At 38.9% G+C, this 26,254-nt stretch overlaps 1 protein-coding gene across 1 annotated transcript in view; it reads right to left on the bottom strand.

Moving 5' to 3' along the window:
- Positions 1 to 26,254, bottom strand: part of LOC309473910 (uncharacterized protein) — a 59,298-nt gene that overhangs the window by 5,672 nt on the left and 27,372 nt on the right. The window contains exons 12-13 of the mRNA XM_082136171.1: positions 25,993 to 26,187; positions 25,054 to 25,147 (exon numbers count right to left, since the gene is read on the bottom strand). The gene's annotated coding sequence lies outside the window, so the exon portion shown is untranslated. The remainder of the gene's footprint in view (positions 1 to 25,053; positions 25,148 to 25,992; positions 26,188 to 26,254) is intronic.

Below are 26,254 nucleotides of genomic sequence, written 5' to 3'. Positions count from 1 at the left end.
TTATGACTACCCAACGTCAAGAATAAGGATAAATGGATATCTAACAGACCCATTGACATTGGAAAGAGGAGTAAGGCAGGGCTGTGCCTGGTCCCCTCTGCTCTTTGCTCTGTACTTGGAGCCGCTGGCTCAACATATTAGACAATCAAAAAAGATCAGTGGTATCACGATTAACAAAGTAGAGCATAAAATTGCGTGCTATGCCGATGATATCATTTTATTTTTTACCAAACCTGAAATATCAGAACCGGAACTGATGCACTTCCTTGATATTATGGGCCCAATGTCTGGTTACAAATTAAATATTGGAAAAACTGAAACCCTCTCTTATTGGCAACCCCCTAATCACTTTAAGAAGAAATATCCATTTAAATGGCATGCAGACTCTCTGAAATATTTAGGCGTAACCCTCCATAAAGATTTATCAAAAACTCTGAAGAAGAATTATAACCATCTTTACTCAAATGTGAAAAAAGATCTTGAAAAGTGGAATCTCATCCCATATCTTTGTCTAACAGCAAGGATTGAAACCATAAAGATGAACGTTCTGCCCAGGTTTCTCTACTTATTCCAAACCCTTCCAGTTTACATCCCAAATCACTCATTTGCTGAGTGGGACAAAGCAATTTCCAGATTCATTTGGCAAGGACAGAAACCTCGTATTCGTTATAAAACAATGCAGTTGTCAAAAAAGAAAGGACGATGGGGTCTCCCTTGTCTTAAAAATTACTTCATTTCAGCTCAAGTTCGTACATTACTCTATTGGTGTGATCCAGAATACGATGCTAAATGGAAGGATATAGAATGCAATATGCTCTCGGATGTCCCCCTACAGGCCATACTGGCCGACATGAAACGACTTGAATCAATTGACAACTTGGGGAATAGATGGGTAGAATCTGTATTTACAGTTTGGAAAGAACTGTTGAAAACATATAATTTTAAAAATGATATTAAAATTCTGAGTTGGCCGGCATATGATCAAAACTTCATACCAAACAGCACTGACTCCAGATATAAGACTTGGATAAATAAAGGTATAAAAGTATTTTTCCAAATTGTAAATGATAATCAATTTGATAGCTTTGACACACTGCAACACAAATTTAACTTGGGGAAAGAGGACTTTTATCGATATTTACAAATACGGAATTATTATATCCAGGATATTAAACAAAATGTTCCCCATCACAATTCATTAGTTGAACTTTTTACCAAAGCATACAAATCACAACTTACAAGAGGAATAATAGCAAAACTATACAAGAGTATTACTAACCTTAATAGTCACTCAACAAAATATATAATGGATAAATGGGAAAAGGAAGCAGGTATTACGATAACAGAAGAGGAGTGGGAATGCATATGCACATCTCAGTGGAGAAGTACAAAATCCCATACGTGGAAAGAATTCTGAACACCCCAACAAAGTGCACATTTTTCTCAAGGAAACAGTTGCTGCTGGAGAAACTGTGGGTGCCAGATAGCACATCATTTCCATGTATTCTGGGATTGTCATGTTCTACAAAAATATTGGTATGATGTTAACAATGCCATAAAGCATATTTTTCACACTAACATTCCCCTTGACTTTAAAACTATGTTTTTGGGTTATAAAACCCAAGCAATGCAAACATTAGACGGGTATCTCTGGAATATTCTTTTGGCTGCAGCTAAAAAAGCTATTACAAAAAAGTGGGGAGTACAGAAAGAACCAAATGTCCAAGATTGGGCTCATATAGTAATGGGCATTTACAAAATGGAAAAGATAACTTTCATAGTGAACCTAAAGATAGATCTATTTGTTAATCACTGGGGAAAATGGGAAAAATATGCTAAACAGTACATGCCTGAGATTACATAAATCATTATCTGCTCTTAGTTGACGAGAATGCGCTACAGGTCGATATGGATGCCTTTGCTCCTATTTCATTTTATTTTCTAATATATAATTACTTGAATTAATCCAAATTCTGATAACGATATGCTACTTTTGTTAACTCTCTGGGTGTTCAGTGGTTATATTTTGTTTCTGTTCATCTTATTTCTTTTCCTTAAAAAAAAAAGGGATGGAGACAAAACGAGTAATGTCCTTGAAAATATTTGCCATATTTGTCCTTTTTTTTCTCTCTTTCTTTTTCTAACAAACATGATTGTACTCACAATCTGACAAATGTGCTCTACTGTCTCATATCCTTTCAATAAAAACATAAATTAAAAAAAAATTAAAAAAAATTAAACAAACAGTGCTTTATGTTTTTAGCTACAGTATTTAACAGTAGCATTGAAGAAAGTAATTAAATGAACAAATATGAAAATAAAACAAAACATAATAAACTTTTACATAAACACTGAAATGAGGTAATTGGTGGTCTTTATCTTTAGGCTGTATTTAATTCACATTTGTGTGCCATTGTTTTGTGAATCTCGTGTCAATTTAGAAACCTTTCAAAAATCTGTTTCAGATGATAAGAGCCCTGTTGCGCACACAGGGTGTGCTTGTTACTCGGTCCAGGGTGCGTGAGATGTTGACACGGGTGAATCCTACTGCTGCTGCAAGGAGATGGAGCCGGACAGTTGCTTCTCGTTACGCGTTCCTGGAACAGATTCGGACAGTTCTTGCTCTTTAGTCGCTCTCTCTGCCATGCAAGACTTTACTAAGATGTTCTTTAAATTATAGAGCTGTAATTACCAATCATAAAAGCTACAGAAACACCTCACACAGAACAGAACAGACACATTTTGATTACATAATCTTTTCCACATCTAAGATTTTTCTGGATTGTTCTATCTGAACAAACAAACAGAAGAATGTCTCGGAGAACATAAATAGTTTGACTCTTAGGTTCAGGATCATATGAACTATTTTATAGGGTTCTTTTGAAATGACATATTCTTGGTGTGACTTTTAGGTCTTAAGGGTTCTTGTGCATTAAAGTAAACGTGATGATCTATAGGTTCTTTATGCACCAGTACATCCATGGAACATCAGGCTCTAAAAAGTCTGGAAGTACTCATTTTAAGAGAGGAAATACTCGCTGTTGTTGAAGAAATAAAATGCAGCTTACCTTGTGTGTGCTCGTACCAACAGATCTTCGGAAAACTTTCGTCTGAAGTCCAGTGTTGTTTCTTAGCTGGTCTCCTCCCCTTCTCTCATCTCCTCCACTCACTCACTCACTCTCTCCATAGACTCCCACGTTTGGGAAAAATGGTCCAAGAAGGAATGTGAGCTCGGTTAGAGGAGGAGTTTCCTTCACAGCTCCACAGCTTTGGGTTAGTTAAAAATGGGCTTGAGTTTGTGTCCGCCCAAACCCAGAGAGAGTCTGTTACATAATTACACAACACTCAATGCAATGATGTTCTGATATGATATTTCCTGTTGGATGAAACACAGACCACCCAGACAAACATCAGTTCTCACCCAAATCCCCTGTGAAGGGTTTCAATCTTTCCGCTCAACCAAACTGAACTATTTTTATCTTGTTCTGTACATTTGTGGTTTTATTTATTTCTTTTATTTAGTATAAACAGGCTAAATACTCTAATAAGAGGAAAGGAACATTTAGTAATTTAATACAATATTTTATGCATCTTCACGTGCTCTTAATATCTGGGTCATTCCATAAAAAATGATGTTGTCTTTTTCCAATTTTGTGTCCTTCATGAACATAAAAAAAACAATGAAAAACTAACGCCAGCTTTTATGTGTTGTTAGCATAGCCTATAAATGTCTTTTGTCAATGAGGATGCATTATTTTAAAATAATAGTGTATATAATTATATATATATACATGTAAGGCCCGCTATATTGGTCCAATTGCCGGTTCGCCAATACACGGAGAAGGTTTCACGCGTTCTGTCCTCACTCATGCAAAGTATTGGTTGGTTAAATTTGTAATACATTAATCATATGTATTTACTCGTTACTTCATCTGACTTCATAAATGAAAGGTTTTAATAACATCTGTGCCTCACTAAAGGTGAGCAAATGTATGACTATTCCTTTTAACCATTAAATGAACAATGTCAAAATCAGTTAGAATAATCACATGTAACAATTTAATATTTCAGATATCAGAGATCAATTCCACAATCAATTCAAATATCTAGAACATGGTTATACATTGGTTACACCAAATAATCTTACCCAGCTTGTAGCCTACCTGAGATAGAGAGAGAGAGAGAGAGAGAGAGAGAGAGAGAGAGAGAGAGAGAGAGACCACCTATTCCATTCGTACCCAGCAAAGAAGACCCAGAGAGCCCGAGCACACCTTCCTTTATCCTCCTGACCAGGTGACATGGGGGATGGGGGAGACCACCCTCAAATGGCTTAACCAGTTTCCTCCTGACCAGGTGACATGAGGGGTGGGGGAGACCACCCTCAAATGGCCTAACCAGTTTTCCCTAAACTTCTATAAACCTTATTACCTTTTATTTTATCTATCTGGATATGAGATATCTGTACCACTCACTTTGAGACATTTCAAATGACACCAAAAACATAACAGTCAATGTTAAATATTCACATTAAACCATGTTCTTGTGTGAGTTCCTAGTTTCTGAGAGGAAGTCAGGTTGTATGGGGGAGGTCAAATGTTAATTAGCCAGCAGCAGAGCCATAGAGAGAAAGAGTTGCGACACTCCCATAGACCTCCGTTGTAAAAAATGGCGGCGCTTTTAACCGCCTACTTCCGGGATTTGAAGATCGGATTAGTTCCAAACACTGTCATTTGGGCGTTGGACACCATTCACTTACATTGCTGCGTGTCGAGTTGTTCCAGAGGTAAGTTTCTGAAATATCGACCTCTTTTGAATTGTCAACTGTCTATATTGTATCAGAGGCCCTTTGCGATGTTTACTGGTCTTCATTTGTACATGCACAGCGTAATTATTTATATTTTATGTTGGTTGTTTCAACCAATTTTCAAGCTCTGCCTGCTAGCTAGCGCGACTTCGTCAGCTGTGACAGTAAGAGTTCGGTAATGAATCGCTACCACCTTTATAGCAACTTTTATTTAATTAAATTTTTTTGGGATATACTAACTTTTCATTATGTTTTGTTGTCTTGAGGGAAGCGGCTTGTGAGAACAATGCTGGACCTCTAGGATTGTTATGGCCATCACCTGGTCTGTTTCATGGATCACCTGCCCCTGGTTTTTGTTTTTCTTGTTCACACACAAGCACACATTTTTGTTGTCTGTCATTGTTTAATAAAAAATATTTTATTTGAAAACCTTCATTTGTATAAGCCATGCTTAACTGATGTCTCAATAGCTGTAACAGAAGTTACAAGTGTTTTGTTAGTTAATTGGATTGAGTTACAGCTACCCTTACTCTTAGCCTACTCTGTACAGTAACCCAGAGCCATAGAGAAAAATCTTCACTCTGCACTTACCTATATACCCAAACATAAAAGCGTAAATTCGTTTTTAATCTGTTATAGTTTTGATAATATGTGTATGGCTTAATCTTAAAATTATATTCTTAGTCTTAACATGATCATGTTTCACGTTGTGTTCCTGGGGGTGGCCACTTTCATCAGAAGAAGTGAGCTAACTTCTAAGCGAATTCTGAACGGACCGCCACGGCAGACCTAAGCAAAATCACGGGAATCAATAGCCTAATACGCCCAGTTGTGCTAAAATAAATATCACGAGACGTCCATCATCAGATGAATGATATGGAAAAGTTAAGTTAGAGCCGCTAAAGCCAGTGCTACTACCCATGCGAACATGAACACATTACGCTCCGATCATAATGCTGTTCTGCTTCTACCTCGATATAAGCAAAAATTAAAAACTGAGAAAGTGCAAACTAGGACTGTGCAGGTATGGGACTTTGAATCCACTGAAAAACTAAGAGGATGTTTTGAAGTAACAGATTGGGATGTATTTGTTAAGGATTGTGGAAATGATGTAGATATGCTTAATGCTTCCATATCTGGGTACGTAGATTTTTGTGTTGACAGTGTCATTCCTGTAAAAAATGTGAGGTGTTACCCTAACAATAAGCCTTGGGTTACAAAGGATCTGAAACATTTTTTAAATCTTAAAAAAATAGCCTTTTTAAATGGAGATAGATATGGTTTCAACAAATTACAGAAAGATTTGAAGCTAAAAATTAAGCAGGCCAAACAGCAATATAAACGCAAGGTAGAGGAAAAGTTTACAATGGGGAATGCACGGATGGCATGGCAGGGCCTAAATGCTATGATGGGAAGAAATCAGAAGCAACACAATATCCAATGCCCTGACTCTGCCAGCTTTGCTACTGAACTGAATCAGTTTTATGCCCGTTTTAATGATAACTATGTAAATGAGTACTGGACTCCTACAGAGTACTCTGACTTTCTCCCCATAAGAATTGAGGAACAAAATGTGGGAAAGGTTTTAATGAACGTTAAACCCCAAAAGGCATCAGGGCCGGATGGAATAAAGGGTAAGGTACTGAGGGAATGTGCATCTCAGCTGAAGGGTGTGTTGACACAACTTTTTCAGCTGTCTCTTGATTTTAATGTTGTACCACAGACATGGAAGGAAAGTACCATCATTCCGTTACCGAAAAAAGCTCATGCTAAGGCGCTTGAGGACTACAGACCAGTAGCTTTGACATCAGTGCTCTGCAAGTGCATGGAGAGAGTAGTTTGTCAGCAACTCTCCCAGGCAATGATCGATAAACTTGACCCTTTACAATTTGCTTATAGGGCTGGGCGCGGAGTTGAAGATGCCACCCTCACCTTGCTGGATAGGGCAGTAAAGCATTTGGACATGGCAAACTCGTACATTAGGATTTTATTTATGGACTTTTCATCTGCTTTTAATACAGTGAACATAAATACACTTTTGAGGCGTTTAGAGGAGCTTAATGTGCATCAAACCTTTATTTTATGGATTAACAATTTTTTACGGGACCGTCCTCAACACGTGATAGTAAATGGTAAAAAGTCAGAGAATGTAGTTTTAAAATCTGGTCTACCACAGGGATGTGTTCTATCCCCGATTCTTTTTTCTATCTATACAAATGAGATCACCTGTAATAATGAGAATCTGATGCTGATAAAATATGCAGATGACATGGCACTGGTGGGATGTATGAGAGATACCCAATCACTGGACATTTATTTTGATTTTGTCAACTCTATCATAGCCTGGACAAAGGAGAGTTCTCTATTGCTTAATATTGACAAAACCAAGGAAATGTGTTCCGGGGTAATTAATGCACGCACATTTTTTAAACCCTTGATAATTAATGGAGAGGAAGTTGAGCAGGTGGGATCTTTTAAATATCTGGGTACAGAAATTGACTCCCAGTTTAAATTTGATAAGCACTCAGAAAGTGTTTTTAAGAAGGCATATCAACGTTTAGGCTTATTGAGGAAATTGAGGAGCTTTAATGTGGAAAAAGATATTCTGTTTGTGGTGTATAAATCCCTTATTGAATCTGTGCTTACTTTTAACATTGTATCCTGGTATAACTTTCTTTCCGTTAAATGCAAAAATAGACTTCTAAGGATTATAAATATAGCTGGTAAAATTATTGGTGAGAAACAAGCTACCCTGTCTGATCTTTACATTGTGGCAGTAAAAAGGAAAGCATCTGCTATTGTGTCAGACTCTGCCCATCCTCTGCACAGCTCATTTGATTTACTTCCGTCTGGTAGACGATTTAAAGTACCTTTGGCGAAAAAGGTCAAATATAAGAAGTCTTTTATCCCGATGGCCGTTGATATTTTAAATAGGAAATAGGGGAGGGGTTTATCTTAAATTATGTGGTTGTCTGTGGTATTGTATTGTTGTTAGCTGTGTATTGTTAGTTGTATATTGTTTGTTGAGCCTCTTGTCTAAAGACAATTTTCTACCCCTGTGGGGATAGACAATAAAGCTTTTTGAATTTGAATTTGAATTTTGAATTTAAGCTTTTCCCTCCAAAAATATAGCCTAAAACTTATCTCCAAATGCAAAACTGACATTAACAAAATGCAATAATGCAATAACAGCTGAAAAAGTACTTGGGTGTGTGTTTTATTTTATATTTACCGTTCAATAATGCAATCGCTGCTGTCTGTCCCATAGAAGAACATGACAGCCAGCGTATGTTTTGGAACTATTGGGGCTTACATGAACCACGTGACAGCCATAGCGGCGACATCAAAGAGTGTCGCAACTCTTTCTCTCTATGGCTCTGGCCAGCAGGGCCCTTTTGTCCCATAAATCAGGCCTCAACCAGTATTTTCAGTCTTACATACATATACATTATTATACATATATTATACATATATTATATATACATATAATGTATGTTATATGTATATATAATATACATTATATATATATATACACATTACATTAATATATACAAAATATATATACAGTGGGGCACATAATCCTGCTCGTTTGTCAAGTCAAGTCACTTTTATTTATATAGCGCTTTTTACTATACAGATAGTATCAAAGCAGCTTCACATTGATAACATGAAAATAATACAACAAAGTTTGTTTCTAGAAGAAAATTGCATCGTCGTCCACCCTTAATAAGGCAGATCAATAATATTGTTGAATATTAAATGTCCCCATGGATACAACCGGGATCCACCTCACTTCAGGAAACGGAGAGACTGGTTGACACTTCAGGACTGCATTGTCGTCGTGTCCAGGCGCTGGTCCTTCATCAGATCTGGATACGGCCTGGATCCGGTGGACTGCGGTAAACCTCGGTATAAACAGAGAGACTAATATTAGCGTAGACGCCATTCTTCTTATGATGTAACGAGTACATCAGGATTTATGGGAAGTGTTCCCGGTTCCGGCTGGCCTAATCTATGCAGCCTAATATAGAATTATAAAAGTCTATAATGTGTATGCTAGGTCAAAGAGATGTGTTTTTAATCTAGCTTTGAACTGACAGAGTGTGTCTGCTTCCCGGACAATGTTAGGAAGACTGTTCCAAAGTTTTGTTGCTAAATAGGAGAAGGATCTACCGCCAGCAGTCGATTTTGATATTCTAGGTATTATCAACTGGCCGGAATTTTGAGATTGCAATAGACGTGAAGGACTATAATGGGTTAAGAGCTCGCTCAAGTACTGCAGAGCTAAACCATTTAGTGCTTTGTAAGTAATCAGCAATATTTAAAAATGTATACAATGTTTAATAGGGAGCCAGTGCAGAGTTGACAGAACCGGGCTAATAATAATACAGTTATTATTATCACAATAATTATCACAATACAATTATTCAAATTCTTAGTGTTAAGCATGATAATATGGTAGCATATCACACGAAGTAGGCTGATTTAAAATGAACATTTATTTAAAGTAAAAGTTCTTCTTTTGGCAGAATTACATTTCCTTAATAGGCTAATCAGAGGCTTTACTCCCTTCAAACATAAATTGTCAATGTTTCATTACATCACTGTTTGAAAACACTCAGAATAATTTTTTGTTCAGTTCATTGTTCATTTCAAATTCTTAAATTTAATCAATCTATTAAATTCAAATTATAAGACACTAGGCTGTTACCAATCAAATTAAATAATTTACACTGAAAAATTAAAACTGTATTAAATGAGACTTTGAGAGTGTAAATATTTTTTCAATATACAAATAAGGAATGTTGAAAAGAATGATAGGCTACTTTGAAACTAAACCGCCAGTATGAGCAAAGAGTATAGAAGTACCAAGAGGCGAAACTCCGTGTCAGTTTTGACAACAATCGCTAGATGGCGCTGCTGTCGCCATTTTGGACTGAACCAACGGCTTTACCGTTAGCACAACTACCGTATACAGCATTAACATTATGTCTAGAAAACAGTGTTCTGCCATCGACTGCAACAACTACCAGTGTACAACCAATCAACTAGCATTTCATAGATTCCCCAAAGATCCAGAGAGGTAAAGTAGAAAAGGTTTTTATTAACGTTAAAGTGAGCTAACGTCAACGATAACGTGCTGTAACGTTAATGTAAGCTATCCCATAACCGCAGTAACAGTTTGCTAACGTTATGTATTTGGTCGAAATTGAGTCAAGACTCGAAATGGGCTTTTTAAATCGCATATTTTCAGAGATAGGCTATATGAACACCTAACCTGGCAAATGACCGCTTTATTAATTAATTGTTATCACTAAATTAACCCTTTAACTGTCGAGCCCTGATATGTTTTCCTTGATTGGTTTTCCCTGAAGAAAATTACGTTGTTGAAAACGAAAGTAAAAGAGTGACGCTCGTTCATTGCGTTTTACCGTGATGAGAGTTCCATGTCTTTATTAAGAAACTTCTTAAAAGGAAAGGAAAGGAAAGGAGAGGAACTTCCTGCACAGCTACTGTTCGGACCCTCTTGCTAACTGCTCCGCGCTTTGCTCTATCGCTTTTACATTTTATCTCTCCCATATTTTCATATTTTATTTCCTTTTATCACCTAATTTTAACTTCAGCAAATCAGCACAGTGCTCAAACGACAAAGTTTGGATTATTACAAAAACGCAGAATTCTTTTACCCGACCAGCTTACATTCCGGGGAAAGGAAAACACAACTGCCTACACTCATAAGGATAAGAGAGAAAATGCCTCTTCTGGTTCAAGAATCTACTTGCTGCACTAACTTCTTGAAACAAAGTTACGTACGGGACCACCAAACCAGACGGAACACACAACAGAGCTTCGTCATGGACACCCTCAGCATATAGCCGGTGAGTCCCATGAAACTAGTGCTCCTCGACAGGTAGAGAAACAAGCCGATCGACTTACAAATCGATGGCACAAACAGGGAGCGAGACCCAAAGGCACTCGAGACATCAGATTGTCACGAGCCTCATATATTGCTGCAGTAGCATCCTCTACCCCAGATACAACTCTGACAAGGATTGCAAACACTGGTCTCCTACCACCGCCTATACATCTTGAGAAACAGATTTCAAGTACTAATGAATGTAAATGAGGAATCCCCAAACGTGATGAATGTGATCGAACACAGACTGAATCAGCCAGTAGCTAACACTGATGCTAACTGGCGCTCAAGGTCGAGCAGACAGCGACACTCAGCTCAGAGCGCAGCCGAGCCCAGGACTCTGATAGTGGGAGACTCCATAATCAGAAACATTAGCGGCAGGGATACAACTACGTGCGGCCTTCCACAAGCAACAACTTCTGATATAAACAGGGAACTTCAGAACATTCTGATGAAACATAAGACTGCAAATCGACTCATCATTCATGTGGGGAAGAATGATATTCATAAAGAGCAGTCAGAACTCCTTAAGAAGGATTTCAATGAACTTTTTGAAACACTTAAAAGACTGAAAGTTCAAACATTCATCAGTGGACCACTCCCAGCAAGAGGAACAAACAGGTTTTCACGGTTGCTTGGGCTTAATACTAGGGATGTCCCGATACCACTTTTTCACTTCCGATACGATACCGATGCCGCAGCTTTGGCTATTTGCCGATACCGATATCAATCCGATATTTTTATTTTATTCTTGAACTAATACTACTAATAATAAAATATATGGAAGCACTTTGCTCAATTAGCCACATAAAAACATCTCACTCAAATGGAGAACAAATACTTCTCCAGTATATAGTCCAAAACAACAGTTGATAATGAAAGACTGCCACACTTTATTCAAAAGACCTTGAGATATGTTTGGTAACCTGAATGAATTTAAAATTAATTTGCTATATTTTAGATCAATATATTTGTTTCCTTAAAATTTTTATTAACTTTAACTTTATTCTAATCTGAATTATAAATCATTTATTTCTGTATAAAATAATACTACTTTTAAAAACACATTTGATTTTCTTTTTTAATCAATGTAGAATGTGTAAATTAAAAACAAACAGATTAGTGCTCTGTTTTAGGACAAGAAATGAAAACCAATGCAATATGATGAATGTCCAAAAGATGAGATCATTTTTGCTTTTAAACAGCGTGTGTGTGTGTCTGTGTGTGTGTGTGTGTGTGTGTGTGTGTGTGTGTGTGTGTGTGTGTGTGTGTGTGTGTGTGTGTGTGTGTGTGTGTGTGTGTGTGTGTGTGTGTGTGTGTGTGTGTGTGTGTGTGTGTGTGTGATTTTGGTTGGGTGACAGTTACAGTTTGACAAGAGTTTACAGTTTGACAAAAGCACAATGTTGTGTTTTACACAAATATAAGTAGGCTAAACACTTTTTGCAGTTTTAATGATGTCCTGTATGAAAATGATGGAGTATGTTTTTATGTTTCCACTGTTCGATGGCGCTCGTGCCTCTCTCTCTCTGACACACACACACACACACACACACACACACACACACACACACACACACACACACACACACACACACACACACACACACACACACACACACACACACACACACACACACACACACACACACACACACACACACACACACACACACACACTCCAGCATTGCAATCTTGACATCGCAGCCTGTTCATTTTGCTGCATTCACACCAAACGCGAATAGAGCGTCAAATTCGCGTCTAGTTCGATGATTGATCAGTTTGAATCCATTCGCGCGTCCAAAGTGAATAGGACAGGAGTTCAGAGCTAAGGCGGGGCTACAGATTAGGTGTCCGTCCCTAAAAAACCCGCATATGTCTATGCGCGTATCTAACAGTATCGTTAGTTCCGTATTACATTAAATAATGTGCACGCGAATTTTATTTATTTTTATACCGTGTATTCTCTGTGTAAATCCATGCACCGAACGTACGTTCAGTACGAATACATGTACCGTTCCACCCCTAATAGGTATCGTATCGTATCATTTTTTTCCTCCCCTCCGATATCCGATCTAGCGTTTTGGGCCAGTATCGGCACGATACCGATGCCGTGGATCGGATCGGGACATCCCTAGTAACTACTTCCTCAGGCGGTCTGATCTGTCTGACCCCAGCGCAACTCAAGGATGTGCTGATCACCTTTCTGATATTATTGATTTTCTCAGAGAAGAAAGAAGCAAACTCACTGCACTTGTTGTCTGAGAGCATTTCACTGGGAATCTGGCTTGGGGGGTTTGTCAGTCTCTCTACAGTAGCAAAAAGAGTGCTTGTGTTGTTTAAATTGCTGTTTATAATATTTGAGAAGAAAGTCTGTCTAGCTTTGCCTAGTTCCATATTGAAAGCATGCAGGCCGTCTTTGTAGATGTTATAATGGACTACAAGTTTTGTCTTCCGCCACATGCGCTCTGCTTTTCTGCATTGTCTTTTCATAATTTGCACTGCTGTTGAGTTTCTCCAAGGTGCTTTTTGTCTGCCACTCTTCTTCCTGACTTTAACGGGAGCAATATCATCAATTACATTTTTAACTTTTGTGTTAAAAGAATCAAGGAGAAAATCAACAGAGTCTGCAGATATGCTTGGTGTTAAGGATATAGCCTTCATAAATAGTGCACTAGTGTTCTCATTTAAGCATCTCTTCTTGACAGACACAGATCTAGCTTCAGTGGCAGGAGAGATCAATATATCAAAGAAAATACAGAAATGATCTGTTTTCAGGGAGTTTGGAAAACTCCCAGAGAGAAGTGAGGCATTTACCACTTCTAGGGAGCAATATCATCAATTACACTTTTAACTTTTGAGTTAAAAGAATCAAGGAGAAAATCAACAGAGTCTGCAGATATGCTTGGTGTTAAGCTTGGTATGTTTAACACACTTTTGCCTTCATAAATAGTACACTAGTGTTCTCATTTAAGCATCTCTTCTTGACAGACACAGATCTAGCTTCAGTGGCAGGTAGGGGTATAACGATATTCAAACCGAACCGAAAAACGAAGTCGTCCTTGGGTGCTGAATCTTGGAGCAGTTCTAATGTGTCTGTCTGTGGTGAGCTCTGTGGGCAGGGCTCAGCTGAGATTGTGTCCGTGAGCAGAGGTTGTTGTGGCGGAGTGTCCTTGTGTGATATGTCAACCGCATGTCCATTTTGCTGCTGAAGTGAAGTCCCGTGGTCATTCATACTGTGTCCAGGTGTGTGTGTGCCGTTCAGATTGGCACACACTGCAGAAGGATGATTGACGGAGAAGTAGATATTGTCCTTTAACACTCTTGAACCAAGTTTGTTTGGGTGATGGCCATCCCGGTGAAACAGTTGTCTCTGACTCCAGAAAAGATTGAAGTTGTCAATGAAGTTCACTCCTTTTATATTGCAGGTTTTTTGCAGCCATGTATTAAGTAGGGATGTCCCGATCCGATCCACGGCATCGGTATCGTGCCGATACTGGCCCAAAACGCTAGATCGGATATCGGAGGGGAGAAAAAAAATTATCCGATACCTATTAGGGCTGCATGGATTTACACATAGAATACACGGTATAAAAATAAATAAAACTCGCGTATAGACATATGCGGGTTCTTTAGGGACACCTAATCTGTAGCCCTGCCTTAGCTCTGAACGCGCGTCTATATCGCTTCAAATGCTCGCTTTATCATTATACGCGCGTGGCGCGTCCTATTCACTTTGGACGCGCGAATGGATTCAAACTGTTCAATCATCAAACTAGACGCGAATTTGACGCTCTATTCGCGTTTGGTGTGAATGCAGCAAAATGAACAGGCTGCGATGTCAAGATTGCAATGCTGGAATGTGTGTGTATGTGTGTGTGTGTCAGAGAGAGAGAGGCACGGGCGCCATCGAACAGTGGAAACATAAAAACATACTCCGTCATTTTCATACAGGACATCATTAAAACTGCAAAAAGTGTTTAGCCTACTTATATTTGTGTAAAACACAACATTGTGCTTTTGTCAAACTGTATGAAAATGACGGAGTATGTTTTTATGTTTCCACTGTTCGATGGCGCCCGTGCCTCTCTCTCTCTGACACACACACACACATTCCAGCATTGCAATCTTGACATCGCAGCCTGTTCATTTTGCTGCATTCACACCAAACGCGAATAGAGCGTCAAATTCGCGTCTAGTTTGATGATTGAACAGTTTGAATCCATTCGCGCGTCCAAAGTGAATAGGACGCGCCACGCGCGTATAATGATAAAGCGAGCATTTGAAGCGATATAGACGCGCGTTCAGAGCTAAGGCAGGGCTACAGATTAGGTGTCCCTAAAGAACCCGCATATGTCTATACGCGAGTTTTATTTATTTTTATACCGTGTATTCTATGTGTAAATCCATGCAGCCCTAATAGGTATCGGATAATTTTTTTTCTCCCCTCCGATATCCGATCTAGCGTTTTGGGCCAGTATCGGCACGATACCGATGCCGTGGATCGGATCGGGACATCCCTACTTAATACATGGCTGCAAAAAACCTGCAATATAAAAGGAGTGAACTTCATTGACAACTTCAATCTTTTCTGGAGTCAGAGACAACTGTTTCACCGGGATGGCCATCACCCAAACAAACTTGGTTCAAGAGTGTTAAAGGACAATATCTACTTCTCCGTCAATCATCCTTCTGCAGTGTGTGCCAATCTGAACGGCACACACACACCTGGACACAGTATGAATGACCACGGGACTTCACTTCAGCAGCAAAATGGACATGCGGTTGACATATCACACAAGGACACTCCGCCACAACAACCTCTGCTCACGGACACAATCTCAGCTGAGCCCTGCCCACAGAGCTCACCACAGACAGACACATTAGAACTGCTCCAAGATTCAGCACCCAAGGACGACTTCGTTTTTCGGTTCGGTTTGAATATCGTTATACCCCTACCTGCCACTGAAGCTAGATCTGTGTCTGTCAAGAAGAGATGCTTAAATGAGAACACTAGTGTACTATTTATGAGGGCAAAAGTGTGTTAAACATACCAAGCTTAACACCAAGCATATCTGCAGACTCTGTTGATTTTCTCCTTGATTCTTTTAACTCAAAAGTTAAAAGTGTAATTGATGATATTGCTCCTGTTAAAGTCAGGAAGAAGAGTGGCAGACAAAAAGCACTTCTTTTTGTGATGCTTCTAGAAGTGGTAAATGCCTCACTTCTCTCTGGGAGTTTTCCAAACTCCCTGAAAACAGATCATTTCTGTATTTTCTTTGATATATTGATCTCTCCTGCCACTGAAGCTAGATCTGTGTCTGTCAAGAAGAGATGCTTAAATGAGAACACTAGTGCACTATTTATGAAGGCTATATCCTTAACACCAAGCATATCTGCAGACTTGATTTTGTTGATTTTCTCCTTGATTCTTTTAACACAAAAGTTAAAAATGTAATTGATGATATTGCTCCTGTTAAAGTCAGGAAGAAGAGTGGCAGACAAAAAGCACCTTGGAGAAACTCAACAGCAGTGCAAATTATGAAAAGACAATGCAGAAAAGCAGAGCGCATGTGGCGGAAGACAAAACTTGTAGTCCATTATAACATCTACAAAGACAGCCTGCATGCTTTCAATATGGAACTAGGCAAAGCTAGACAGACTTTCTTCTCAAATATTATAAACAGCAATTTAAACAACACAAGCACTCTTTTTGCTACTGTAGAGAGACTGACAAACCCCCCAAGCCAGATTCCCAGTGAAATGCTCTCAGACAACAAGTGCAGTGAGTTTGCTTCTTTCTTCTCTGAGAAAATCAATAATATCAGAAAGGTGATCAGCACATCCTTGAGTTGCGCTGGGGTCAGACAGATCAGACCGCCTGAGGAAGTAGTTACTAGGGATGTCCCGATCCGATCCACGGCATCGGTATCGTGCCGATACTGGCCCAAAACGCTAGATCGGATATCGGAGGGGAGAAAAAAAATGATACGATACGATACCTATTAGGGGTGGAACAGTACATGTATTCGTACTGAACGTACGTTCGGTGCATGGATTTACACAGAGAATACACGGTATAAAAATAAATAAAACTCGCGTGCACATTATTTAATGTAATACGGAACTAACGATACTGTTAGATACGCGCATAGACATATGCGGGTTCTTTAGGGACGGACACCTAATCTGTAGCCCCGCCTTAGCTCTGAACGCGCGTCTATATCGCTTCAAATGCTCGCTTTATCATTATACGCGCGCGGCGCGTCCTATTCACTTTGGACGCGCGAATGGATTCAAACTGTTCAATCATCGAACTAGACGCGAATTTGACGCTCTTTTCGCGTTTGGTGTGAATGCAGCAAAATGAACAGGCTGCGATGTCAAGATTGCAATGCTGGAATGTGTGTGTGTGTGTGTCAGAGAGAGAGAGGCACGGGCGCCATCGAACAGTGGAAACATAAAAACATACTCCGTCATTTTCATACAGGACATCATTAAAACTGCAAAAAGGGTTTAGCCTACTTATATTTGTGTAAAACACAACATTGTGCTTTTGTCAAACTATAAACTCTTGTCAAACTGTAACTGTCACCCAACCAAAATCACACACACACACACACACACACACACACACACACACACACACACACACACACACACGCTGTTTAAAAGCAAAAATTATCTCATCTTTTGGACATTCATCATATTGCATTGGTTTTCATTTCTTGTCCTAAAACAGAGCACTAATCTGTTTATTTTTAATTTACACATTCTACATTGATTAAAAAAGAAAATCAAATGTGTTTTTAAAAGTAGTATTATTTTATACAGAAATAAATGATTTATAATTCAGATTAGAATAAAGTTAAAGTTAATTAAAATTTTAAGGAAACAAATATATTGATCTAAAATATAGCAAATTAATTTTAAATTCATTCAGGTTATCAAACATATCTCAAGGTCTTTTGAATAAAGTGTGGCAGTCTTTCATTATCAACTGTTGTTGTGGACTATATACTGGAGAAGTATTTGTTCTCCATTTGAGTGAGATGTTTTTATGTGGCTAATTGAGCAAAGTGCTTCCATATATTTTATTATTAGGAGTATTAGGCAAGGCAAGGCAAGGCAAGTTTATTTATATAGCACATTTCATACACAATGGCAATTCAAAGTGCTTTACATAGAAGAAATTAAAATAATAAAAAGAAATAAGAATAATTAAAACAGTTTAGAAAAATAAAATGAAATACAGTACAGTACAGTCGGACGAACAGCGGCACAGTGCTCATTCAGTAAATGCATAGCTAAACAAAAGTGTTTTGAGTCTGGATTTGAATGTGACCACTGTAGGAGCACATCTGATCTCTTCTGGAAGCTGGTTCCAGCTGCGGCTGGCATAATAGCTAAAAGCAGACTCACCATGCTTAGAGTGAACCCTTGGTATTTCTAGCTGATATGATCCTAATGATCTGAGTGATCTGTTGGGTTTATATTCAGTGAGCATATCTGCAATGTATTGAGGTCCTAGGCCATTGAATGACTTACCAGTAATAATACTTTAAAATCAATTCTAAATCTAACTGGGAGCCAGTGTAAAGACCTGAGGACTGGTGTGATATGTTCATATTTTCTGGTTCTGCTCAGAATCCTGGCAGCAGCGTTCTGTATGAGCTGCAACTGTCTTATGGTCTTTTTGGGAAGGCCAGTGAGGAGTCCATTACAATAATCCACCCTGCTGGTGATGAAAGCATGCACAAGTTTCTCTAAGTCTTGTCTGGAAACAAAGCATCTAATTCTTGCAATATTTTTTAGATGATAGTATGCTGATTTAGTTATTGCTTTGACATGACTACTGAAACTAAGGTCTGACTCTAGTGTCACACCAAGATTCCTGACTTGATTTTTAGTTGTTTGACCCCTAGAGTGAAGGTATGCGTTCACCTTGAGAACTTCATCTTTGTTTCCAAACGCAATGACTTCAGTTTTATCTTTGTTTAACTGAAGAAAGTTTTGGCACATCCAACTGTTGACTTCATCAATGCATTGGCACAGGGAGTCAATGGGGCTGTAATCGTTAGGCGATAGGGCTAAGTACAGCTGTGTGTCGTCTGAATAGCTGTGGTAAGCAATTTGGTTCTTTCTCATTATTTGGCTCATTGGGAGCATATACAGGTTGAACAGGAGTGGCGCAAGAATTGAGCCTTGAGGGACTCCGCATGTCATGGATGTCCACTCAGACTTATGGTCTCCTATACTCACATAATAACCTCTTCCATCTAAGTATGACCTGAACCATTTTAGGACTATCCCAGAAAGCCCCACCCAGTTTTCCAGCCTGTCAAGAAGTATGTTATGATCGACAGTGTCAAATGCAGCACTGAGGTCGAGTAGTACCAGCACTGATAATTTGCCTGAATCAGTATTTAAGCGAATATCGTTTATTATCTTTATGAGCGCTGTCTCTGTGCTGTGATGCGGTCGGAAACCAGATTGAAAATTGTCAAAGTATCCATTCGAGCTTAAGAATTTGTTCAGCTGATTGAAGATAACTTTTTCTATGATCTTGCCTATGAAAGGAAGATTTGAGATCGGTCTATAGTTGCTTAATATGGTCTTATCCAGATTGTGGGGCTTGAAAACTGCAGTTTTCAGGGAGTTTGGAAAACTCCCAGAGAGAAGTGAGGCATTTACCACTTCTAGAAGACCTGCTTCTAAACTGTTTAACACACTTTTGAAAAAAGATGTGGGAAGTGTGTCAAGAGCGCATGTTGATGTTTTAAGGTGCTGTACGGTTTCTACCAAAATTTTGCCATCAATTTTATTGAAATCAGACAAAGTTACTACTTTTTCAGGTGGTCTAATCTGTCTGACCCCAGCGCAACTCAATGATGTGCTGATCACCTGTCTGATATTATTGATTTTGTCAGAGAAGAAAGAAGCAAACTCACTGCACTTGCTGTTTGAGAGCATTTCACTGGGAATCTGGCTTGGGGGGTTTGTCAGTCTCTCTACAGTAGCAAAAAGAGTGCGTGTGTTGTTTAAATTGCAGTTTATAATATTTGAGAAGAAAGTCTGTCTAGCTTTGCCTAGTTCCATATTGAAAGCATGCAGGCTGTCTTTGTAGATGTTATAATATAATGGACTACAAGTTTTGTCTTCCGCCACATGCGCTCTGCTTTTCTGCATTGTCTTTTCATATTTTGCACTGCTGTTGAGTTTCTCCAAGGTGCTTTTTGTCTGCCACTCTTATTCCTGACTTTCACAGGAGCAATATCATCAATTGCACTTTTAACTTTTGAGTTAAAAGAATCAAGGAGAAAATCAACAGGGTCGGAAACCAGATTGAAAACCAGTTCAAGAATAAAATAAAACCAGTTCAAGAATAAAATAAAAATATCGGATTGATATCGGTATCGGCAAATAGCCAAAGCTGATATCGTATCGGAAGTGAAAAAGTGGTATTGGGACATCCCTAGTAGTTACTATGTCTGATTTCAAAGAAATTGATGGCAAAATTTTGGAAGAAACCGTACAGCACCTTAAAACATCAACATGCGCCCTTGACACACTTCCCACATCTTTTTTCAAAAGTGTGTTTAACGGTTTAGAAGCAGATCTTTTAGAAGTGGTAAGTGCCTCACTTCTCTCTGGGAGTTTTCCAAACTCCCTGAAAACTACAGTTGTCAAGCCCCTCCTGAAAAAGAGCAATCTGGATAAGACCATATTAAGCAACTATAGACCGATCTCAAATCTTCCTTTAATAGGCAAGATCATAGAAAAAGTTATCTTCAATCAGCTGAACAAATTCTTAAGCTCGAATGGATACTTTGACAATTTTCAATCTATATATCGCTTAATCGATATTCGCTTAAATACTGATTCAGGAAAATTATCAGTGCTGGTACTACTCGACCTCAGTGCTGCATTTGACACTGTCGATCATAAAATACTTCTTGACAGGCTGGAAAACTGGGTGGGGCTTTCTGGGATAGTCCTAAAATGGTTCAGGTCATTCTTAGATGGGAGAGGTTATTATGTGAGTATAGGAGACCATAAGTCTGAGTGGACATCCATGACATGCGGAGTCCCTCAAGGCTCAATTCTTGCGCCACTCTTGTTCAACCTGTATATGCTCCCAATGAGCCAAATAATGAGAAATAACCAAATTGCTTACCACAGCTATGCCGACGACACACAGATCTACTTAGCCCTTTCGCCTAACGATTACAGCCCCATTGACTCCCTGTGCCAATGCATTGACGAAGTCAACAGTTGGATGTGTCAAAACTTTCTTCAATTAAACAAAGACAAAACTGAAGTCATTGCGTTTGGAAACAAAGATGAAGTTCTCAAGGTGAACGCATACCTTCACTCTAGGGGTCAAACAACTAAAAATCAAGTCAGGAATCTTGGTGTGACACTAGAGTCAGACCTTAGTTTCAGTAGTCATGTCAAAGCAATAACTAAATCAGCATACTATCATCTAAAAAATATTGCAAGAATTAGATGCTTTGTTTCCAGACAAGACTTAGAGAAACTTACATGCTTTCATCACCAGCAGGGTGGATTATTGTAATGGACTCCTCACTGGCCTTCCCAAAAAGACCATAAGACAGTTGCAGCTCATACAGAACGCTGCCGCCAGGATTCTGAGCAGAACCAGAAAATATGAACATATCACACCAGTCCTCAGGTCTTTACACTGGCTCCCAGTTAGATTTAGGATTGATTTTAAAGTATTATTACTGGTAAGTCATTCAATGGCCTAGGACCTCAATACATTGCAGATATGCTCACTGAATATAAACCCAACAGATCACTCAGATCATTAGGATCATATCAGCTAGAAATACCAAGGGTTCACTCTAAACATGGCGAGTCTGCTTTTAGCTATTATGCCAGCCGCAGCTGGAACCAGCTTCCAGAAGAGATCAGATGTGCTCCTACAGTGGTCACATTCAAATCCAGACTCAAAACACATCTGTTTAGCTATGCATTTACTGAATGAGCACTGTGCCGCTGTTCGTCCGACTGTTTGTACTGTACTGTATTTTATTTTATTTTTCTAAACTGTTTTAATTATTCTTATTCTTTTAATTATTTTAATTTCTCCTATGTAAAGCACTTTGAATTGCCATTGTGTATGAAATGTGCTATATAAATAAACTTGCCTTGCCTTGCCTTGCCTAATATAATCGTTTGGTTTTAGCCACGTTTCTGTCAAACACAGCACATCTAGATTATAGTCTGTAATCATATCATTAACAATAAGTGCTTTTGAAGTAAGGGATCGAATATTCAGCAACCCGAGCTTTATCATTTGTTCATCAGTATTATATCTGTTTTTTATTTGATGAACATCAATTAAATTTTTACCCTTGAATGGGTTTAGGAGTTTTTTGTATGTCCTAATTTGGGGAACAGACACAGTCTCTATATGATGATATCTAGGTGAAAGAGGCTCTTTGTGATGGGATTTATCTGACCTTGGTGACGTGAGACAGCTAGCAGACGGTCTGTTTAGCCAGTCTGTCTGCTTCCTGACCTGAGGCCCAGATTGTCAAGTTTGAGCTCTAAGACTATGTGCCATATTACTAGAGAGAAGAGCAGCACCATCCCAGGAGGGATGAATACCATCTCTTTTCAACAGGTCAGGTCTTATGGAAGTAAAATAATGTCAAATGTTTTTGAAATAAAAAGCCTGTTGAATTGCACTAATTGAAAAAAAATGCTTGCATTTTAATGCATTGTATTTTTAGTGCTTACATTTTTATGGGCTGAAATTCAACATGGTTGAATATTTAAGCTGTGAATATTTCAATTAAAAACATTTCAAACACCTTTTCATTATAAAAAATTAAATAATCCATATTCACCTTTCATATTTCACTTCCAAAATATTCAAACTGTTTAAAAATACAACCAATAATATTCAACAGGCAATTTTCGGTCCATTTTATTTCGCTTTGCAAATTCGCTTCCACAAATTCAGTGGTTCAAATTCGACAGTAAATTCAACATTGACGTCCAGGAACTGCAGGAAAAGCAGTAGATTGCCGAGCATACTCTCCATCTGCTGTTAGTCTACCTCACCAGCAGATGGTGCAAAAGCGCGTGTTGAAGACCAGCAACAGTTAGAACAAGTCATTCATTCATAAAACTCATTTACAGCAATGTAAGTGTATTTGTGATTATTATGACGGCTGTTTTATGTTAAATTCAGTGCCTTCACGGTTACTTTTCCTGTGTAGCCTACATGCCTCTTTCTCTACCGTGAATGAGATTATAATGTTATTCCCCGATGCGGATATACAGATCCAATGTTACATTTTTGAGGTTGACATATATTTCTCTTGGTTGTTTAGTTGCCTTAACTTTATACTGTGGCGATGTGCTGCATGCAGGCTATTAGGGTTTCCCTCAATACTTAAGGATTCCCCTGCAGGACATATACAACCATGTACGCTTAACGTAGCTTAATGGACTACAGTGATATAAAAGACCAAACTCGCAGGCAAGCAGATGGACTCAGAATAACGCGCAAAGCTTAAAGCCTTGTTAATACTCGACGCGTCCGCACGAGCGCGAAGGTGCGCGCGGCAAAAATGACGTCATTGCGGTGTGGGCGGTCGTGCGCTTTGGGTTCGCAAGACCCAATTTCGCCTGGCGGTGTGCGCGACATTTTTTGTAACAACGCGCGCGGCGCCGCATCCGAAGATGAACGACTTAAGCCTTGTTTATACTTTCGCCTGGCTCCGCAGCGCAAGTCTCCGCAGACTGCGCGCGCACCTCCCCAAACGGACGAGGCGTTTATACTTGACGCGCTCGCCGTTGTACTATTCTTTGAAACGATAGGGGGCGACTCAAGTGATTATCCTCTAAACCATCAGGAATCAGCGGTTAGAAGAAGAAGCTATACACACGTGACAATGTTTATTTTAGTACACGGCCACCAATACCACACTACAAAAAGAATCGTGTAAAACCCAGTAAACCCTGAGATTATTACTAGTGACAATAAAACAAAATATATATATATTATTTACAATATAAATAAATTAACAATCTCTTATATTTTCTAATTTCACTAAACATTTCATTAAGTTTCGTGAACATTTTTATTAAACATGGACCTTTATGTTCATTAAAAACACTTTTTATGCTATTGTATGCTCATTTGTTAAATGTAAGCAACTCATTTAGACGTGCAAACTGGGTGCCGTGTGGTGAGAAGTTCGAGCTCGGCCAGATTCGGCTCGAAGTCGTTCATCTTCGGATGCGGCGCCGCGCGCGTTGTTACAAAAAATGTCGCGCACACCGCCAGGCGAAATTGGGTCTTGCGAACCCAACGCGCACGACCGCCCACACCGCAATGACGTCATTTTTGCCGCGCGCAACTTCGCGCTCGTGTGGACGCGTCGAGTATAAACAAGGCTTTAGAGCCGAATCTGGCCGAGCTCGAACTTCTGACCACACCGGCACCCATTTATGAATGAATGTCTTCGTCAGCAACAAGCGCTTTTGCACCATCTGCTGGTGAGGTCGACTAACAGCAGATGGAGAGTATGCTCAGCAATCTACTGCTTTTCCTGCAGTTCCTGGACGTCAATGTTGAATTTACTGTCGAATTTGAACCACTGAATTTGTGGAAGCGAATTTGCAAAGCGAAATAAAATGGACCGAAAATTGCCTGTTGAATATTATTGGTTGTATTTTTAAACAGTTTGAATATTTTGGAAGTGAAATATGAAAGGTGAATATGGATTATTGAATTTTTAATAATGAAAAGGTGTTTAAAATGTTTTTAATTGAAATATTCACAGCTTAAATATTCAACCATGTTGAATTTCAGCCCATAAAAATGTAAGCACTAAAAATACAATGCATTAAAATGCAAGCATGGTTAATGCAATGCCTATTTTTTTTCAAGTAGTGCAATTCAACAGGCTTTTTATTTCAAAAACATTTGACATTATTCTACTTCCATAAGGTCTGCCCCAAAAACGTTCTATATTATTTCATCACACCCTCTGGGCACTACGAATACCGGGTTATGCCTTTTTGCCTGTCCAACGCTCCAGCGGTATTCCAGGGCTACATGAATGAGGTATTTTGGGAGTTCCTCAATCGATTTGTGGTGGTATACATCGATGACATCCTCATTTCCTCCCGAGACCTCTCTGAACATCGACACCACATCACGCAGGTCCTTGAGAAACTGCAAGCTCACCAACTTTATCTCAAAACTGGAGAAGTGCGAGTTCCACACCACCTCTGTTCAGTTCCTGGGATATATCATCGTCCAACACGGTACAATCTCTGTTCTACTTACCTGCGATACTCATCTTCAGTCTGTGTTCCTGTTTACCATCTGCCATCACCGCTGATCTCCTTCATCTTCCGTTCTCCAGCCTGGTCACCTCCATCTGCAAAAGACATTCTGTTATTTCTCCAGCTGAGTTCATTATTCAATTCCACATTGCCTATATCAACTCAATTATACATCTGATGGATCCGTGCTTCTGTTCCAAATAAATTACTGTTTTATTCTAATCACCTGTCTGATTCATCTCTAAACCTGACACCCTGCTTCAACACAATTCTAACTTCTAGCTTGAAGAGAATGACTTACAGTCATAAAACCAACTGTAAAATGTTCAAGTAGGTGTCAGGCATGATGCAAACTTTTCAGATAGGCCTAGTTGATATTAAAATAAATATGAGAACATACAGTAGACCTACTGAAAAATAGCAATATTTACACATGATTTGACAGTTTATTTGATTAAATCTCAAAAATCTAAAAGGTGTGCGTCATGACCAAAATAAAATGGACCGAAAATTGCATGTCGAATATTATAGGTTGTATTTTTAAACGGAATGAATATTTTGGAAGTGAAATCTGAAAGGTGAATATGGATTGTTGGATTTTTGTTAATGAAAACGTGTGTGAAATGTTTTAAATTGAAATATTCACAGCTTAAATATACAACCATGTTGAATTTCAGCCCATAAAAATGCAAGCAGGGTTAATGCAATGCATTTTTTTTTTTTCAAGTAGTGCAATTCAACAAGCTTTTTTGTTTAAAAAACATTTGTCATTTATTTTACTTCCATACACAAATGTTATATTACCATGTGAACAATTAATATGGATGAGGTGTAGATGGATACACTGTGCAGAAACATCTACACCAGTAGTGAAGAATCAGTGTTCCAACAGTGTGCACTTACAAACTTTAAACACACAACTTGCATCTGACAAACTTACCTGTGTCCTTGGTCGGTGCCATGATTGAAGCACACCGGTGCACGACAGTGGGGTTGGCACAGTTTTCAGCCCCATGGTGCAGTAATGAGCCGTTTGAAACAGAAGTGCTACCACATGGTTGCATAAAGCCATTCCAGCAGCACACGAGCAGGAGCATCCATTTAATTCCACAGGTTTAACGGCATGCAGCACAATCTAGAAATGGAGAACACAAGTTTGGATGTTTAGGCAATACAGTAAGAAGCATTTACTTGACACTAGG

This window comes from Leuciscus leuciscus (assembly GCF_965113295.1).
Source record: "Leuciscus leuciscus genome assembly, chromosome: 14".
Lineage (NCBI taxonomy): Eukaryota > Metazoa > Chordata > Actinopteri > Cypriniformes > Leuciscidae > Leuciscus > Leuciscus leuciscus.
Note: the sequence above shows the minus strand (reverse complement) of the source record. Positions and strands in the feature narration are given on the sequence as shown.